This window comes from Chlamydotis macqueenii, chromosome 3 (assembly GCF_036417535.1).
Source record: "Chlamydotis macqueenii isolate bChlMac1 chromosome 3, bChlMac1.mat, whole genome shotgun sequence".
NCBI lineage: Eukaryota > Metazoa > Chordata > Aves > Otidiformes > Otididae > Chlamydotis > Chlamydotis macqueenii.
Genome location: NC_141558.1, coordinates 40,775,717 through 40,793,267, shown reverse-complemented (window position 1 = coordinate 40,793,267; position 17,551 = coordinate 40,775,717).

The window sequence follows — 17,551 nt, the reverse complement described above, 5'->3', positions numbered from 1 at the left end:
TTTCATAATGCAACTACTAAAATCTGCTTCAGGCTGAAAATTGGCACACAAATGCATGAGGACTCCAAAGTGAGAAATAGTTACTTTAATTTCTAGAAAATTATTACATACTGCCTCTGTTCTGGAGTATGGAATATGATTACTTGCTTTGATTATAATATGCATAAATTATTAATGGAATTTTCTTTTTGTTTGGTCTAAAACTGTGATTATATAAAGCAGACTTTTTCTGTCATCATCTACATAACAGAGCATTAATTTGTAAAGCATACAGCAACACTCCTCCACCAAATGATTGGTAGCAAAGAGGTGCTATGCAAGTAAATAGCAGTTGTATAACCATCGAAAATGCAAATTTTAAACTACTTCTAAGGTGTTCAAAAGATTACAAGGAAACTGAACAAGGAAAAAGTGACAAAGCAAAGAAAAAAACCCAGAAAAAAATCATTTGCATTTTTTTTATTTCACATAGTTTGACAAAAGTGTAGTAAGAGTCTAGTAAGTTATTTTTATGTACAAAGAGCCCCTGACGTGATCCTCCCAGCTACCTTTAATTGCTGTATGTCCTGATTCACTGAAATAAATCTACATTATTCTCAGATTACAGGAGGAATGTAGAAAAGCCATTTTGATAACTAGCCCTAGAAGCACATACAAGAAATTGCATATGTAGATGTATGTATTTATGAGGCATGTTTAGATTCACTGGAAGGCTGAACTTAAAGAGCAAGGTCCTTTCTCTAATTCCGCAGAGCCAAGCCAATTTACACTAGTTAAAGAACTGTCCCAGTAACTCATTGTGATATGTCTACTTGGCTTTAATAAAGTTTTACATACATACTTTTTTCCTCAGATTTTCAATACAGAATGTAATTGATATAACGTCTGAAATATTATTAGGTAAATTCATTTCAAATGGAAGTATCACTTTCCAAGTGATCAAACTGTCCATCTAGTTCACTACCCATAAAGCCTCTATTCAGATATGTTTAATATTGATGTTATACTTTTTATTAAAGATTTTCAAGATACTATGGAATTTTGAAACCTTATACACAAAAATGTTTGACAGTATATTATTAAAAAATAGAAGAAAGCAAAATGAAGGGTTTTTCTTTCTGCACACACAGTGTATTTTTCCTGTGCACACACAGTACTTTTCCTACAGAATAGACTTTTTGCTGCAGTTGAGACAAATGCTTAAACTAAAGCCCAAATAAATTCTGATCATAAAAGAGAAAGGTATGGCTAAAACACAGTGGGCCATGGAAAAAAAAAATGTTGTCTCATTAGTGGCATTTTGATCAGATTCCTCTGTATTTTCTCATAAAAAAAATTGTCCACTCAATAGCAAAGGAAGCATTACCCTTGCCTCCCCACTGCTTGCAATTCAAGCTCAACAGCACTCCATACACGTTCATTCCCCGAGTGCTCCACTGGTAACACAATTGCAGTAATTATGGCATGAGCATGTTCTATGAAACGGATACTAGTTCATTAATTAGAAGATGAACGTAATTGATTATTTCAACAGCAAGGCTAAACAGGAGGGTAATCCCACAGAGAGATCTGCAGGGCGAGATCTGTCCAAGATGTGCCCTTGACTTAGTTGCTTCTCCCCAGGGGTGGCTTTAAAGGAGCACAGCCTGACAAGGTAATAGTAATCGCACAGACTGCGATTAGTGATAGTTAAGGCATTCATGACCTGTTCCCCTTAGCAAATTTTTCCAGAACTGATGTGTACTTCAGGGGATGTATTTGCCGTTTACAACCATCAGCCAGACACTTAGACAGACAGTTGGCACGTGGAGGCCCTTGGCCATCTCTTCTGATGATGTTCTGGTCAGATAATGCTCAGATTCAATCTCACCTTTGTTGTTGATACATCGCAGTGGCTCAGTAAGTGTATGCTATCTTTTCTCCCCTGGTGTCATAACAGAAATCTTTTGAACAAAGGAAGACTGAGCAGTAAGACTGAGATATCCCTGTTCATGCCACCTTCCTTATCTTTGTCACTGAGCACATGGCTTACTAAGAAGATATATAGTGGATGAAAATCCCCTCACACAGTATGTTAACACAGATACACAAATCAAGCCCTTAACATTTTGGCATTCAGACCCTAAGCACATGTTCTCAAATACCATTCTGCATTAGCTGATGAACCTCGAATTACGATCACCAAAGGCCTGATTACAGCAATGACTTAAATCAGTCCATTCATGTTTTAAAAAAAATACAGCACTTTTCACGGAAACACCAAGCCAACACTGACAAACCGGAGCAACCATGTCTGTCTTTTCCTCTCACATCGTCACAGGCTGATTTAAGGGTTACTGCGTCTGGCTTGATTCAAACATTGTACTCAATCCAGCTCATGGTTGACCACATATGGGTGTACTAGAGGAAGGGGAAAACCAAGAAGCTTTTCCTTACCTCATTGCATTCCTAGTAATCACTTAACCTTGGCAGGCATCAGCTTTTGGCAGCCCTCTCTGTTCCACAAGCACAGAAACAGGTCCAGTCTTGTGCTGGCAGCAGAGGCACCAACACCACCATAGAGGGCAGGGGCCATGACAGAGTCACTTGTCACCTCTCACCTGGTAAAAAGCAGCCAATTCTCACACGGGAAAGTGTGCATACCGCAGCTTTTCAAATAATGGTGCTCTCTTTCATGATTATCGAATAGTGAATCAGGCAGAGTTCATCCAGAAACTCACGGAGAGGGTTGGGGTCTGAAGTTACCAAGTAAACCCTGGGCTGATGTAAATCAGTATGAGGACACTGATCTCCATAAAGATACGCTAATGGACACGTACTGAGGATACTCTCTGGAACCTTGCCTGAAATGATTAAATCTATCCAGATTCTTCGATACGGATACTGTAGACAATAACAATATTAGCCTCAATAAAATGATACTGAGGGTAGAAGTCCTTTTCAGTTTTTTTTTTATTTGATTAAAGCTATTCTGGCTCAATGTCTTCTGCATATTATCCCGTGATGTAATTGAATAAGGAGATTGAAACAGAAAGCTGCTTCTAAGTAAGGGAATACTTCACTGGGGCTCTTGTTCTTATTTAGTACGGTTTAACAATTCCTCCCATTCACTGATTACAGATGCCTGAGAAACCTGAACGCACCCACCCCACCTGGATGTGTCTATAGTCCATGGCCCATCGTGTTTGGAATCACTCATCTTTGTAATGGATAAGAATCCAAAACAGTAAAAGTAACCACTTAGGTCAGTTCTTCTCTTCCTCAGATACACAGATTAACTCCAAAATATTTGTAAGTGCCAGTGGAAAAAAATCTTAAAGTCTTTTTTTTTTTTTATTGTGCCAAGAAGTCAAAGAAAAACATTTGACAGCTTGTGTGTTGCTCACTGCTAAAGCATTGTTGGGGTTTTTTTCTTTCCTATATAATCTTCTGGTTTTTCAGAACAACTTATGATAGTAGTAGAAAAAAACCAGAACTTTCCCAGTTTTAAACATCATCCTGTTCAATTAGATTCATACTACATGTTTATTAAATAAGGTGACAGCATAGATGAGTATTAATAATTGAAAATTAAACACTATTAATTCAATCTGTGCTGCAAGTGAAGCCAGTAAGAATAGGGTCAGGTCAAATACACCTAAGTGGAGCAGTAATTTGATCTACTGATCAAATGGATGCAGATGTTTAAGGATATGGTCTTCATTAAGCTGCTCCTTTACTCCACAATGAAATCTAACTTAAAAAGCAGATGAGATTGAAGAGATAATTCTTCTCCTTTTAGGAAAGCTATGAGTTATATATATATCTATCTCACAAATACAAAAGGTAACTTGCAATTACTATGTCTTTCTTTAACTAGTATTTCTGAATTTCTAGTTTTCAAAGAGTCTTGCAAATCCACTCAGCAGAGCTGGTAACAACATTTGTCATATGCTATGGGTGATAGATATAATCCTATAATTTCCAATGCAATAATGAGAGCTTTAATTTTCTATTTCTTCCCTCTGTGCGATGGTGTCTGGCTTTGAATTCTCATTTATGTCTGCATGAGTACACAAACTTAATCTGCATCATTGTGAAGTCAATACCTGCTCTGACTTCTTTTTCATTGTTAAAAAGCAAAGCCTGACCTGTAATGCAAAGACACAAGAAAAACTTTATCCCATCAGGAGTCTCTCTCTTCTTTACTTTAAGTCTCCTCTGATATGAGGATTCATTGAAGGAGCTGCTAAGAGCTGTATCAGTTTGTAAAACATTGCCTTCCTTTCTTCTTTGGGACTTCCCATGAAAGGTTAACAATAATTTTAAACTCTGTAAGCCAACACATTTGCAAACTCACTTCAATAGCATGCATTTTTCCTGAGAAACAGAGAATCCCTATCAAATCTGAGACTAATTCACGAGGGACTTAACACAGAGAGAAGTCAGAGCAGTTCCTCCCCACTGCCAGGGACTGCTGGGACGTGAGAGCTGGATGATTTCCACCACCAAGGGAGAAAAGGGGGAGGCAAGGCAAAGGGCCAGAAAAACAGTCTTTGTTCTTCTCACACAGAGAAGATAACATGGAGGGCTGCTATTCTCTTGTCTCACTATGGAGCCTTTCCAACTTCCAGCTCCCCAGAAAGAGAGCTTTCTTTTTTCCCCTCGCTTCTTTCTCAGCGAGAGTGTGGAGGTAGGGTTGGGAAGAGCTGAGAACAGACAGCAGCAGCTTATTGTTCAAGTATTTCCTGTCCAGAACAAGCTGAAAACCTCAAAAGTTAAATACAAAACACATTTACCCATCTCTCTTTTTATTGTGCTGAGAAATAATTGTTAGTGTTTTATAATACAGAGTAAAATGCAAGGGCTTATCTTTAATGCTTGGGACTATCAGCCAAGTAGGGCTGTTTATATTTGCACATGCTTGTGCATGAATACAGCTGCAAAATTGTGCATTAGGGTGGCGGGAAGAAGAGACCAAAACTTTTTTTTTTTTTTTTTTTTTTTTTGCATCAAAAATGGTTGTATGTGTGGGAAGGAAAGTTCTCAAAATATCATTTTCCAATAGTAACGTCTTATTCCCGCATATAATTTTCATTTCTTTTGGGGAAAAAAGGATCTGAAATATGGCAGCAAAGAGAAAGAAAAACTAGTTTAGCTAAAGGCTGAAGAGTTTTGCAGGAAAATATGAACATATGTCATTCAACAGAAGCAAAATATCTCAGCAGTCCTGTAAGCAAATTCTTCTCTTCAGTTCAATATTCAATCTGATCCTTGTAAGCTGTCACAACGCTTCATAAGAACTATATTTTAGGATACACACCCCCCCAAAGTAACCTGCTTCCTCTGAACTGCTTTCCAGCAACGGTTCCAATTTTATACTGTGACAAGTCCCTGAAGAAAAAACATGCTGTGGTGTGGGCAGGGAAGGCTGACCCACTGAGAACAGCAAGGTATGATTTATTTGCACTTCAAAGGCTAAGAAATTCACAGTGGTGCCCTAGCAAACTACAGGTGAAAAAAAAAATTAAACTACACTTTTTAACATTAAATTTTCCCAAGATGAAACTTCTTGGTTTGGTTAGATAAACTGAGACATTGTAAATCACACTGGAACAACTTGAAATAAATATTTTGCTTTCTGTTTTTAGTCAAAGATTTTAATGTTTTTAAAGGAAAAAATAGATTTTTAAAAAAAAAAAAAGTAGAGACACATTTTGATAAACCCTACTATTTATATTATGGGCCTGAGTCCTTACCCATTTACTATGATACAAATTTGGATTAATCCCAGCATACAATTATGAAATCAGATTCTAGGCTACCTGAGTGACACTCTATACTCAGACCAAAATAAGTCCATTCTTGAGTTCAGTAATGTGGCCTAAATTGCCACTCCTGGACGTCATACTCCAGCTCTTCACGTAAGGTCCCTGGGATGCTCTAGTACTCCTTCAGCTCCATGCAAGACAATGCAGAAAAGACCTTTCACTTCAAATCCTTTGCTATGTCCTTGCTCATAAAAATCTCCAGGGTTTTCAGTTTACCCGGGGAAGTATTTTCAAGGAAGTCTAGAAAATTTTGGCCCGTACTTGAAAAAAACCAAACACCCCTTTAGGTACACAAGTATGCCAACCGCAATAATAAGAACAAAGAATTCTATTGTACTTCATAATTTCTCAGATTTACATAAGCTTTATCTAAGTAGATTTCAGTGCTCATTACTCCAAAGTAGAGGAGTAAATATATTTATGTCATTTTATATATGAGATTTCTTCTGATTTGTTAAAGCCATAGAAACCACAAAGAAAATTTTTGAATTCTTGTTTTCCTTTTCATCATAGGTCAAATGGCTCCAAATCCCATAGCTCTTCCTGAGGTAGTTTTGGTACGCTTGGGTAAAATCAAGCATAAGTAAAGTAAAATACAGTTTTCCTGAGCAGTAATAGATATTTATTCTGGAACAGCCCCATGCATTATTAAAACCATACTACTATCATAATTAGTATATAAAAAAAAAAGATACAGAATCATTATTGTAATGATGTTTATCTTTATGTAATATCTTATCAGTACAACCTACTGCCCTGCCATGAAGTTGCTTGGTCCCTGAAAATTTGCCGACAGGTGCTAGTGAGGGATGTACGGGCTGACAAAGTTACTCATCCGCACTCCAGCCCCCACATCCTCCTTGGAATTTTTCATCATTTCTGTAACACTGTTTGCTATTAGGATTACGTGATTTATTTGTTCAGATTGAGAAGTCTCTTCTTGATGGGCTGCTGTGGTTGGTAAACAGCTCCCAACAACAAACACGGATTTAAATAATCACTGTGTAATCAGTAGGCACCAGCACATCAAATCTCATCTCTCCAAATCCAGGTAGCTGTCTGTCAAATCACAACGTTTATCACACTAAAAGTTAGACACTTAGCTGCACCAGAATCATCCTGCTCACTTTTTAAGGAGTTTCAGTGAATTTACCAGAAAAGGGTAATAGACTTGCTGGTTTTGCACAGATTTCCACCGTAACACATCAGATTTGTCTTGAACTTAGCATGAAAGTCCTAAGCAACACCAGGAGTAACCAGACCAGAGTACAAAGCAGCATTGACCAGCTATCGCCCAGCCCATTTTGGGCCTGGAAGGGAATATTAGACTAATCAACTAATAACTCAACAGCATTCAGCCCCAATTAAACACCTTTCCGACAGCTGCAGCTAATGTCATTTGGGTTTGGCAGGTACGTGCTTGCTTGATACAAGTACATCTGTGTGTAAAATAGCTGGTCCTAATTAAATTTTAACAGGAGGCAATAACTGCTTCAAAACTAGGCAAAAAAAAATCATATTAGGCAGATAATTGAGAAATCTAAAATAATCTTTTATACTATTAAATCAGTTTCCAATTTTATTTTTAAAGGCTCACTTATTTTCCACTATCTAATGTATTATCTTAAACATTTACATTTTTGAACACCTAAAGCACAACCAAGCATTTGCATTTGAGTTTAGGCAAATCCTGATTAACTTTATCAAAAAGACAGGAATATTAACATGGGTCTGGAGGTTATGTTTTAATTTGGTTGCCACTGTGTCTTCTGGCTGCAGATGCCCAGAGCCTCTCAAGGAGCTCAAACAATAATGAAAGCAACCTCTGAGTTACAAGGTGCTGTACACACGTGTCAGCGAGCGAATCCAAACAGTAGCAGGGACGCAGGCTTCCAAGGCGCTATTTGCCAAGTTCTTTAATATGAAAAGATTCTTGGTATTAAATCGATAAAGGGGAGGTGGAGTGTAGGTAGAAGGAAAACATGCTAGATGAGATAAAGAAAAGCTTGATTATCGATACAGAAAAAATGGGCACTTAAAGTGATTACTCTAGAGCATAGAAAGCGATTTTTAAATTACTTATCTGATTAGTGGGAGCTAATCTATCAAGTAGAAACAAATTCACATAAATAGTCTGTAAATTAAATATTCTCTTGTCACTGATGCTGCTTTCGATTGTTGTTTTGTTTTGACTTTTTTTTCCCTCGGAAGGAGACAGCTTATTACATTGATTTCAGTCTCCAGAATGCATTCTGTAATTATGTAGTTTTAATTATCTGGCATTTTTATTTGTATTAATCTCAAAGCCAGGTATTGACATGAGTTAGAAAGAAAATCTAATCTCAGATCTGAAAAAGAATCAGCTACAATCCTGTTCAGCAGTATACCAAAATACAAGCTGAAGCCTATGTTTAAGTCCATCCATACTCAGTAAAGCGCGTAACCTATGTTTAATCTTACCTCTAACAATGGGGCTTAAACAAGTGCAAAGCAGCATCAGCACCTACAGCTCTATTCTTGTAACTGTTGAAGGTGTGCATTGTGCCTTACAGATACGTGCAAGAAGAAAGAGTCATGGATTTCAGCTTGTTAACATTTCAAGAATTTATTGCTCAGCTGCTGTTTGTTTTCTCTGACAACCAAATATTATGCAGGGCACTTTTGCCAGCTGCAATCTGATTAGGTATCACCTTTTCCATAACACTGCCAGGCCAGTCAAACTGTGGCATACAGAGAGTTTAACCTTTTGTAGATCTCATAATAAACAACTCCAAGTTTCAGGAGAAAATCCGTGATAGAGAGAGCCTGACTACAGCTTGTAAATCAAAGCACTCAGATAAGATGTGAGAGCCAGACCTCTCAGAGTTGATCACTCTGACAGTTGAGCTTTAAATTCTTGCTTTATAAATCACTTCCTTACCAACCAGCTGCAAAATCAGGGTTTGTAAGCAAAGAGAAAAAAAAAATGAGGTTTTATTTTGGATTTATTGGTATGATTCGTAAATCTGTTGTGGGACTTATAGATCTGATTCAAGATTTGTTAATCCCATTTAGGATATGGAAATTTTTTCTCTGACTTACCACATACTGAAATACTTCAGTAAAAAAACAAACTAAAAATCACTGTTTGAAAGGATGGTGTATAAATCAAGAGTTTGCAGTTAAGATTTGCTGGCAGGCTCTATAAATTGCACAGTGCGTTTATAACTCAGCCTCGTACGAGGGCAGATTTATAAATCCAACTTGCAAATTGTCAGACAACTATTATGGGCTCAGTTCTAATCTGAGATACAACAGATGTGCTTCACTGTGCTGGAAAACCCTCTCCTTTGTGCTTTATCGCCTGCCTCCCCCACAGCCATCTCACTCGCACCGAGGGGAAGCAAAGCACCATTGCCAGGGGAAGGAGGGAGGGAAGAGACCTCCTGGATCATTCTCACACTGCAAAAAAATAGCCGAGCAGGGAGAAAAGGATTTGGGGAAGGGAAAACAGGAGGTGAAATGTCATTTACAGTTCTCCCTACTCTGTTACACAGCCTTCTGGAGCAGCCCTAGTCAAAGACTCCCTCCTCAGTTTTAGCTGGTGCCTGAGGGGATGAAGAGAGCAGGTAATCCTAAATAATTCCCAGGTCGCCAGGCCTCAGGCACAGTGAAAAATTAAACTTTGCATTCAAGGGAGTGGAAAAGTGGGCCTAGAAGGAACAAACTAAAGCAAGTTGAGAATTTTTTTTTCTGTGCTCTCAGTGATGCCTGCCTGCCTATCTCCAATTTCAACGAGGAATTTCTGGGAGAAACCCTGGCCCTGTGACGGCAAATATCCCATTGATTTCCCAAGGATAGGATTTCACCCTATAAAAAGAGCATTGGCCAGATTCACAGGAATGCTCTGCCTGCCCCATGCCGCCCTGGTCACAACAAGCAGCTGTAAGCTCACGTCTCTGCTTCGCTCTGTGGTAGCCGCATCTCCCCCAGGGAGGAGATTGGGGAGCCAGAAGCAGGGGTTGTGGCAGCATCCCATGGCTCCCAGCCACTGCTGGCAGCTGCAGCCACTCTCCTCCCAGCCCTTTTCCTGAAGCAAGCCCAGAAAGCAGCATCCCTTAGTAATTATAAGAAAATTTACACGCGTACTGGGAGTTAGTATACTTCCTTTCAGGCAGTTTTACAGTAGCCATCAAGGTTTATCCAGAATGGTGAGGGTTATAAGAGTGAAATAATACCTCTGTTTAGTAGCACTATTTTTTCTGCTAGAATGATTTTTTTTAATATGACATGAAAACTGTGCATGATAAGAAATGGCTACTCCTGGACCCTGTGCAGGAGATGCTTAAATGAATTAATGCCTTTTGAATTTTTCTGAGTGTCAGGCTTCTTTGACTTCATAGCTTTTGAAGGAAAAGAAAAAAGTGATCTAAAATATTTTATTCTCTACCATATTTGAAATTTGGTTCTAAACTTTCATCAGTGACTTCCTATTCTCTTTTACTGCAATACTCTTTTCCTTTGAATTGCTTGTTGCCTTGGATTTCTTACAAAATAAAATAAATACAAGGCTGCTAGCAAACATAAATTGTATAATTACTTATTTCATTCTTGCTGGCATTTTAGAATCAAGGATCTGATCATTGCAAAACTCAGCAAATACTCTTTTATATATACGGAGCTAAATTTTCAGGGAGCTTATGTTAAACATGCAGGATAAACTACATGTTCAAATGAATCTAAATACTATTACAAGGGTAACTGAAGCAAGCAGTGCAATTAGAAACAGGAAAATTTGCTTCCATAGCTTTGCGCCTAACTGAATACTCAATTCTACATGCAAATTACAATCAGAACTGCAGGATGGGGTTGAGGGAAAATGGTTAATATTCTATAACATGCTAAGTCAGCCCTTTACAGACTATACATTTAAAATGTATGAAAACCAATTATTTTGAAAATAGATGCCTTTTTTGCTATTTCATTGCATGTTCCAAAGGATACAGCCTCACTGTCCCCTTGTGCCTGTGTCTGACAGACACATAGACTTACAAAAACTTGGCCTTTTCCCTTGTGTTTAGCCTAAATGAAAAGGGGTAAGAAGAATACGCTTGCAAGGAGAAAGAGCCTGTGAAAGCCTCTGAAATTCTGTGCTCACATCAGAGGTGAGGAATTGTAGCTACAGTTGGAGAAACACTATAAATAATTTCTTTAACAAAGAGACACTACGATTTAGTAGAAATAGTGTCTTTTCACGTCATTGTCTTGCAGGTGATGAATGAAACAGACCTCACCTGCAGTAGCCCAACTGATCTGTTCCAATGCTAGAAGTCACTGACATTTTCCTCATTCTTTCTCTGGGCTTCTTTGGGGAACACAAGAACACAAGAACTAAAGGACAGCCTTGGCTGCAGCGACCATGACATGGTGGAGCTCAAGATCCACGGGGCAGCAAGGAAAATACACGGCAAGCTCTCTGCCCTAGACTTCAGGAAGGCAGACTTCGGCCTCTTCAGGGACCTGATGGGCCAAGTGCCATGGGAGGCGGCCCTGGAGGGAAGAGGGGCCCAGGAAAGTTGGTCCATATTCAAGGAGCACCTCCTCCAAGCTCAGCAGAGGTGCATCCCGATGAAAAACAAGTCGGGCAAAAAGGCCAGGAGGCCGGCGTGGATGAGCAAGGAGCTCCTGGACCAACTGAAAGTGAAAAAGGAAGCCTATAGAGGGTGGAAGTGGGGACAGGTAGCCTGGGAGGACTACAAAGAGGCTGCGCGAGTGGCCAGGGATAAGGTAAGGAAGGCCAAAGCCCTGGCAGAACTGAATCTGGCCAGGGATATAAAATGTAACAGGAAGAGCTTTTATAGGTACGTAGGGGACAAAAGAAAGTCCAGGGAAAATGTAGGCCCCCTCCAGAAGGGAACTGGTGTCCTGATTACCCAGGACATGGAGAAGGCTGAGGTTCTCAATGACTTTTTTGCCTCAGTCTTCACCGGCAAGAGTTCCTGTCCCACCACCCAAGCTGTAGAAGGTGCAAGCAGGGACTGCGAGAATGAAGAACCGCCCATTGTACTCGAAGAGCAGGTTCGGGATCATCTAGGGAACCTGAAGGTGCACAAGTCCATGGGTCCTGATGAGATCCATCCGTGTGTCCTGAGGGAGCTGGCGGATGAAGTTGCCAAGCCACTGGCCATCATATTTGAGAAGTCGTGGCGGTCTGGTGAGGTCCCCGATGACCGGAAGAGAGGGAACATAACCCCAATTTTTAAAAAGGGAAATAAGGAAGACCCAGGTAACTACAGGCCGGTCAGCCTCACCTCTGTGCCTGGCAAGGTCATGGAGCAGATTCTCCTGGAAACCATGCTAAGGCACATGGAGAGCAAGGAGGTGGTTGGTGACAGCCAACATGGCTTCACCAAGGGCAGATCGTGCCTGACCAATTTGGTGGCCTTCTATGACGGGGTGACGGCATGGGTGGACAAGGGACGAGCAACTGACATCATCTACCTGGACTTGTGCAAAGCTTTTGACACTGTCCCACAGGACATCCTTCTCTCTAAACTAGAGAGACATGGGTTTGATGGACGGACCACTCGGTGGATAAGGAGTTGGCTGGACGGCCGCACTCAGAGAGTGGTGGTCAATGGCTCGATGTCCAGGTGGAGACCGGTCACGAGTGGCGTCCCTCAGGGGTCCGTGCTGGGCCCGGCCCTGTTCAACATCTTTGTCGGCGACATGGACAGTGGGATAGAGTGCACCCTCAGCAAGTTCGCCGACGACACCAAGTTGTGTGGTGCCGTCGACACGCTGGAAGGGAGGGAAGCCATCCAGAGGGACCTTGACAGGCTGGAGAGGTGGGCCAGTGCCAACCTCATGAAGTTCAACCAGGCCAAGTGCAAGGTCCTGCACCTGGGTCATGGCAATCCCAGGCACAAATACAGGCTGGGCAGGGAATGGATTGAGAGCAGCCCTGAGGAGAAGGACTTGGGAGTGCTGGTGGATGAGAAGCTCAACATGAGCAGGCAATGCGCCCTTGCGGCCCAGAAGGCCAACCGCATCCTGGGCTGCATCAAGAGAAGCGTGGCCAGCAGGTCGAGGGAGGTGATTCTCCCCCTCTACTCTGCCCTGGTGAGACCCCACCTGGAGTACTGTGTCCAGTTCTGGAGCCCCCAACACAAGAAGGACATGGACCAGTTGGAGAAGGTCCAGAGGAGGGCCACAAAGATGATCAAAGGGCTGGAGCACCTCTCTTATGAGGACAGGCTGAGAGAGTTGGGGCTGTTCAGCCTGCAGAAGAGGAGGCTCCGGGGAGACCTGATAGCGGTCTTCCAGTACCTCAAGGGGGCCTACAAGAAAGATGGGGAAAGGCTGTTTAGTAGGGCCTGTTGCGATAGGACGAGAGGTAATGGTTTTAAAATAGAGGGGGGTAGATTTAGATTGGAAATTAGGAAAAAATTTTTTATGATGCGGGTTATAGAACACTGGAACAGGTTGCCCAGAAAGGTGGTGGAGGCCCCATCCCTGGAAGCGTTCAAGGCCAGGCTGGATGAGGCTCTGAGCAACCTGACCTAGTCAGGGATGTCCCTGCTCCTTGCAGGGGGGTTGGACTAGATGACCTTTGAAGGTCCCTTCCAACCCTAACCATTCTATGATTCTATGATTCTATGATTTCACCTGCTTCAATAAAATACAAATTTGGACTCAACTCAAAGAGACTGCTCCTAAACTGGAGGCAAAAGGCACTTCACAATGTGCCTTGGAAGTCCCAGTCTCCTGATCATCCACATCAGAGCACTTGACAGAGCACAGGCCATGTCTACCTTTTTGGATTCCTTTGAATGGAGAGACACAGAAGGGACAGGGATGCCCCCTGAAGCAGGATCAGTATGTGGGGCACAACTGGACCTGGGAACTATGAAACTCTCTGGCACCTCAGGCAATACAAGGACAGGGCCAGGGAGAACAGCATAGGCAAACCACTGAAACTAGAGGTCTTCTTTGGGGGTATAAATGATCAGTTGCAAAGATATCTTGGTGAAATCAAGGTAAATAAGAGGGGTTTTCTATAGCTGCAGTACAAAGAGTATATTGCAAAATCACAAAATCTGTAGCATGAGGAGAGGAAGCACCTTATTGTGGCTGCGATTGTACAGGTTTATGAAGCAATGAATTTCAGCTCTCCAGAGGACCAAAGACCTAACAATGAACATCTTTTATTTGAAGTTTAAGTTAAAGTTAAAAGATTTAAGTCCAAAGTTAAACTGAATATCTTCTAAAATTCTAAGTGTCAAAAGCATGATCCAATCTACTCCAGCATCAGCAGAGGAAAAGGTCAAGGGAGTAGAAATGACAGGGGATGAAAGAAGAGGCAAGAGAGAGAAATCTCTTGGCTTGCCTGTGAAGAAAGAATACATATCTACCAGGCTACCAGCAGAGGAGCAGACCAGCAGAGAAGCCTATAGACTTCTTTTGCATCCTTTAACAATACCAGGTCTAACAAGAAAAACAATCCGCAATGAGTTGAATATTTTCTACACTTGTCCTACCTCAGCTTTTACATGTTATCAGTCTATTCATTTCTGATTTCAGAATAATGAAACCAACTTATTCACTATAACTGTTAGCAAAAACTCAAGTCATTTAGGAACAGTAACTACACAAAACAATATACTTTTGGTATGGACAAGTCCCTACACTTATCCATGTTTGAATTAAATCGAATTGAAAATAAAAAGAATATTGGTGGTGAAAAGACTGTAAAACTCTTTTTTCATATGCCTTCATCTGCAGTGGCAGCAGTAAACACTTTTTATTGAAGGTTTCAAAGGCTATGAAAAGAGGGAAAAGTGCCCTAATAAAGTTTTGATCAGAAATTTCCTTTTTTACTTGGAAATTTCAAAACCTGCAATTGCAGTTTGTCATTTACCCTTTTACATTTTTACAAAGGTAATTTTAACAGACATGATTAGAGTCTACAGCTCTATGGGAGCAGTGGAAATTAGCTTCAGTGTTTATCTCATCAATGAGGTTCTGAGTCTGCTGGTGGAATTGCAAGAAGCACATTTCATGTGTGCTGCTTGCCATCTTGAGAGCAAACTCTTCAGGTAAATCATCTGATCTACTTGTTTACTATCCTTGTCCCCCATAACTGCCTGGATAAGTAAAAACAGGCCTACTGAAAGAGTCTGAATTTCAAGTATTTAAATTTATTTTGCTTAGGTTCTCCTGTTGGACTTCTCTCCATAGAAATTTTACTAGCCAAGACCACAGACATTTCTTCTGCTTAGGACATTTTAAATGTTCTGTACTGTCAGTGCCCCATCAACTACACAAGGCCTTTCACAGCACTGCAAGGCAGAACTCATGAGCCAATTTTATCCTCATCCAAACACAGACAAAGTTTACTTGAATCACAGACACTAGTGGCATGAGACAGTTGGCCCAACAAAGTAGTCTGAATTCTGGCATGGATATCAAAGACCTGTATCATACTTTAAAAGAAAATTCCTGTCTTAAACAAAAATGAGAGCATGTCATCTAATTCAACTACTACTCACATTATCACAATACTATTGCTATCCTATTGCTGGTGATGAAAGAGACCTTAAAAGCCAGGTGGGGAAAGCAGATGTATCTCCACATTTAAATCATTGTTGTGCATGGGACATCCCAAGAAGTTAAATGCAATTTTTCCCTGCTTTTCCCAGGGGCACCAGACACCAGAGAAGAATACTGAAACTCTGGCACTTGATGAAGCATGACTAAATTTCAACGGCTGCATGGGTTACCCTGTCAACTGAGACAACCTAGTCCATTATGTGAATGCTATTGGTGCATTCCAGTCACAACTGCTAACTTACTTCTCAGTGAAAAGGATTGAACTTTGACAAGCTTAAGGTTTAGCCTTAAACTTTTAGCATTTTACATTGTACTGAGGTGGGCTAAAAGCACAAAGGTAGTTGTGGCAGAATAATTTCTCAGGTCATCATGATTTAATTGTGACTACTTGAGGCCTGATAAGTGATGTGGCCTTTTCCTTAAATGTAAAACTTCGAAAATATTTCAAAAGTTTCACTTTATTAAAAATTGGGGGGAAAGCTTTAACCATTACAGAGAGTGAAATGATAAATGGATCAATCTTCACTAGCAAACAGTAGTAATTAAGTCATACCTCATTTCTTTATTAGAGAACAGCTTTGGTGTTTAATCATCATTACATAATAATTTAGTCCTCTCCAATCTCTATCTTTATAAAAATTGCAGACTTAGGCCTTGCACCTTCAAATGGTTCTGCACAGGAGGAACCCCATGATCAGCTATTTGAATCAACTACAGGATTCTGGCTTTATACCGTATTTTCATTGTGCAGTCTGTGTTTGTATGATAACACAGAAAAAACTTCCTGAAGGATGCTAAGGGGAAAGTTAAAAAAATAAACATCTCTAAATGAAGACACTGCTGCAAAAAGGAGAGAGTCTGAAATCTCTAGTAAGACACAAGACAAAGCACGGCCTATGGCATAATGCCATCTTGGAGAACATCCAATTGCCCACTATTGTCTGAGGACAGATGTACAATCCACCAGATGTACCATGTGTTTGCTTTAGCACGGATCAGTGTTCATTTTTTGAAATAAGCCTCTGAAATCCAAAAAGAATGGGAAATGTAATGAATGAGTTCTAAGGGAAATAAACAATATCAAATCCTTTGACCCTATGGTTTCATTCCATGGCAGACATTTTCTTAAGCTCACTTCCTCTTAAAGGAACTAGGAATGTTCCTGTTGGTTGGTAAAAAGTCAATGAGAAGCCACTTGTGAGGCCAGCAATGACAAAATCAGTAAGACTTACTATAATGGGAATCGTGCTTTCCTAAGTCTTCAAAAGTCATTTTGTTTCACAATGATAACTACAGGGAGGAAAATAAAGAGATGCTGACTCTGTCAGTTTCCTTAGTGAGACAAGACGAGTTCACACTTCAGCACTCAATAGTTAATAGCTCTCTGTCAAACACAGGTTCACCTTCTCTTCAGGGGTGCTGGGCCCTGCTACTTTTCATATGGAAAAAGAAAAGCAAGAAAAAAGTGTTAAATGTTTCTGAAAACTGAAAGATGTTTTAATTGGAATAAAAGCAGCTTCATGGTAGGGAAGTGGAGGAACAGTAACAACTTCTTCATAGACATTTTAGTGCATGTAAAACAAGTTTCCTTCCTAATCACAGACAGTAAGACCTAAGGCCAACTCAAGGGGCTACTGCCAGCACAACACTATATTTTAGAAGTGGAAATACTTTACCAGGGCGTTTTCCTAACCTCTAAGAGTCCCCACTGAGGACTCAGAAAAATAGCCATAGGAAACTCAGCGGGACTGATTTCATAAAAACATGAACGTAACCTCCAAAACTTCTTCTTTCTTTCACACATTTACCTTTTCTGATACACCTGATGCAAAATATTATGTTCAGCCTCTAAGCCTTCTCCTGCTCACACAGCTAAAACCACAAACTCACTTGAGCAGCGCTTCCTCAAGCCCTGTAAGCTCACAGTGTCCCCAGTATCAGCAGAGTGGATCAAGCCCTACCTCAGGACTGTACGCAGTGAAACCCACCTACCTGGACCAGCTACTGAGTAAATGTCATCATTCCTAGGTCATTGTAGCTTCTTTTTCATTTCTTCAAATGCCTAGCTATAGTCATCACATTTATCCTCAGGTAAGACAGGGAGCCACATGCTGCTGCCAAAAGGAGAGGTTCCCTCTCCTCCTTTTTGC